Source organism: Priapulus caudatus, unplaced genomic scaffold (assembly GCF_000485595.1).
Source record: "Priapulus caudatus unplaced genomic scaffold, Priapulus_caudatus-5.0.1 Scaffold3548, whole genome shotgun sequence".
NCBI classification, from domain to species: domain Eukaryota; kingdom Metazoa; phylum Priapulida; class Priapulimorpha; order Priapulimorphida; family Priapulidae; genus Priapulus; species Priapulus caudatus.
In genome coordinates this window covers 5,940-9,326 of record NW_014580609.1, presented here as the reverse complement: position 1 = coordinate 9,326, position 3,387 = coordinate 5,940, and the positions used below count along the sequence as shown (strand labels likewise).

General features: G+C 44.4%; 1 long non-coding RNA gene across 1 annotated transcript in view; it reads right to left on the bottom strand.

Annotated features, from left to right (window-relative positions):
* The window catches only part of LOC106819492, a 7,886-nt gene extending 5,452 nt beyond the window's left edge, over nt 1–2,434 (bottom strand). Inside the window, exon 1 of the long non-coding RNA XR_001395439.1 lies at nt 1,769–2,434. This is a non-coding gene — a long non-coding RNA (uncharacterized LOC106819492). The remainder of the gene's footprint in view (nt 1–1,768) is intronic.
* Nucleotides 2,435–3,387: the final 953 nt, after the last annotated feature.

Sequence of the window (3,387 nt, the reverse complement as noted above, 5' to 3'; positions counted from 1 at the left end):
TTATGCCGAAGCGTTGATGTATGAATATATCAGTGTGTTTCAGTTGTTGTTTCCTGTTCTCTCTTGTGTGTGCTGTGATGCACGCTGTGCTGTGGTACGTAGGCCTTCTGATGTGGCTAGCATGTGTGTGCTGTGTTTGTCGTGTGTGTTGTGTGTGTGTGTGTGATTGTGATGTGTTGTGTGTGTGTGGTTGTGTGTGTGTGTGTTGTGGCCAATGTGGTGTGTGGTGTCTTACGTGTGTGTGTGTGTGTGTGTGCGCGATGTGTGTGTGTGGGATGTGTGTGTGTGTGTGTGTGTGTGCGTGTAGTGTGTTGTGTGTGTGTGTGTGTGTGTGTACTGTGTGTCGTGTGTGTGCGTCTGTGAGTGTGTCGTGCCGCGTGCTCGTCCTCCACCGCGCGGCCGTCGCGTGCCGCCCCGGCGCTTTTGCGTGGCCTCACGCCGCACCAAGCATCCTGTGGCTGTGGCCCTGTGTTGTGTTGTGTGTGGCACTGTGCCGTCTGTGGCGCAGGCACATTTGGCTGGTGTCGTCAGACGGACCTGCCTGTGGCGTGTGCGTGTGCGCTGTGTGAGTGCCCCTGGTGTGTGCGTGCGATGCGTGCGTGCTCGTCTGTGTGTGTGTGCTGTGTGATGTTGTGTGTGTGTGGTGGTGCTGTGTGTGTGTGTGTGTGCTGTGGTGTGCTGTGTGTGTGTGTGTGAGATGTAGTAGTGCGTTAGTGTGGCGTGATGTGTGTGTGTGGCTGTGTGTGTGGTGGTGTGTTGTGTGCTGTGTGTGTGTGTGTGTGTGTGTGTGTGTGTGTGTAATGTGTATGTGTGTGTGTATGCGTGCGTGTGTGTGCGTGTGCGCGCGCGCGTGTGTGTAATATAGAATATAAACTATATATATAATTTTAGGATATAAGTGATCGAGCTATTATATAGTTGTAGCTTACAGATTGTTTTTCTCGTTAATAACATGAACGACGAAATATAGATGCGTTACGCGATTCTAACCACACATATAACAATTGAGCAATCTACAACCTGGCATGTGTAGGTACATAAAAAGTCCAAGGTCCAACATTATCGCACTTATGAGTGTAACGCAAGCCAACCTGTACCCTACCTTTTACGTTTGTGCATGCTGTTTCCCTGTTTATTTTATTTTTAGTCTGAATCTCTATGCATGTTGTTTGGGAGACGCGAACACAACATTTAATGACTTTCAATTACCTTCACTCTTTGCACTATTGTTAACTAGAAAATGAAAACCCTTTCTATAATTTGACATGGAAATAGAATATCCATACACTGACAGAGGTGGTTTACATTTCCAAGACAACGTTTGGTAAGTTGGCAATTAATTCAATCGATGTTCAATAGGTATGACTCTGAAAAAGTATTATAGCAACCAGTGAAACTGCTTTTTGATCAATATACTACATTTATACGTTTGTTGCGCTTACCCTACGCACTACCTCAACATCACTATGGTAACATTGAATAATACGTGGGTAATATACTCGCTTGCATAACTCGCTTGCGTAACGTGCATATCGTATATACATAAAATGACAGTGTTTTATTTTATTATTTAGTGAGTCTAGCTCCATTCTCCGTAATATGCAATTTTAGTATTTGTTGTTGACTCCACCAGGCAACCAGACAGCATCAGCGAGCTGCAAGTTGTTATTATATGGATAACGAGTGTGGGTGCGCAGCGAAAGTGTTATGAACAAATTCGTCGAGCGAATGTAGTTCGTTAATGACAGAAACAGATAAAAACACGTACCACGATACCCTAGGGATTACTTCACGGCAATCGTTGTATTGGTACATTACAGAACTCCATTCGTCCAATACAAGTAAAAAGAACTTTGTTACAGCACTAGCAGAGCCTGACTTGATCAGATTCGCATACAAAGGAAACCCGGCTTTTACAAATACGTATTGTAATGCGAATAGTTGAAGATCTCCGTGTAGGGTTCTGTAGCGTCGACAGCTTAGACTTGTAGCAACCGTAGATTGTAGCAAATAGCAGATTGTAGCAGCGTAGCCGATTGTAGCAAATAGAGTAGCAGCGTAGTCAGGTAGAGCTAGATGACGTAGAGCTAGATGACGTAGTCGCTGATTCGTTGTTGAACTAGGACATTATTAGTAAACTCGAACACATACAAAATATATACATACGGCAACCTAGGTGGGTGACCGTGCCTAGGTCCCGTCATCTCCGTTTTCGTATATCTTTCTACATCGTCGTATCTCCTCTGGTTAAATGACGCCCTGACTCCGTAACTCGGTAGCTCCCTCTTCCGTCTCTCCGAGCGTCTATTTATACGCTTCTTAAAACAACCCGGACGCAATACAATCCGAACCAGTTTCTCACCCGCTGCTTCTACTATTAGTGACATATTAACGCGCAACTGTCTGTAATCATTAGGGTGCGGGGTGGGGCTACGTATATATAGTGCCGTACATCCCGCGTCATTACCAAAACAACAATAACTAACCAGGGTTAGAAGTATAGACGCAAAGCCCTAATTAGCCCTACAATACAACAATCCTTCCTTCCCTCTCGAAATAATTAGTGTTCCCACGAAAATACAGTTATATATAAAAAACATTAAAAGTTAAAAACGTTAGTCTAAGTCTGAAACATTAAACAGTGTCATGATGGTGAGGTAAATCCTTGAGGTCCGAGAAGGAATGGAAATTCCTGTTTTGAAACGAGTTGAGGGGATATTGCTGCAGCTGTCTAGTAAAAAATGACGTCTCATTTTCCGTATCACAGGAAGAGGTCGACAGTCTGCAACGGTAACTCAACTGGAATCGGCATGGAAAGGCTAGGGAAGGATGGCGAAACAAGGATACCTCTTACCGCGTACAACACGTTAGTAAATCTGTTAATCAAAAGAAAACAAACAAACAACGAAACATAAAATACAGATATCACCGGCTAAGCTATATCGTAAACACAGATCCATAGCCAACTCTTTGTTTATTAAAAATTTGAATTCGTGGTTTTGCTATGTCGTGGTATCGACCAAATGTTATCGGCTAGCAGCCGTGACTCAAAAATGACGCGACGCGTGACGAAATCGGACGTACCCATTCCCGGGCGCTCCGCTGTTTTAGCTCGTTCGTCACCTTTAATTAAATATCTTTATTATGCACTATGGTGAGTTTGTACCGTAGTATGCCTCTGTTGGCAGGGACGCTAATTTCAGCTTACCCTATTGGCCACGTTCGAGGTCATACTTTAGAAGCGGCTAGGGGCCTCGCATTTCTCATCGCATAGGCTTACTATCTCGACATCTTCCCTTTCGACGCTTTGAGTCACCGTCACGCCGTACAATGAAATTCGAATACCATGCGCTAGCTATATAACTACGAAAATTCGCGCGCTGCTCG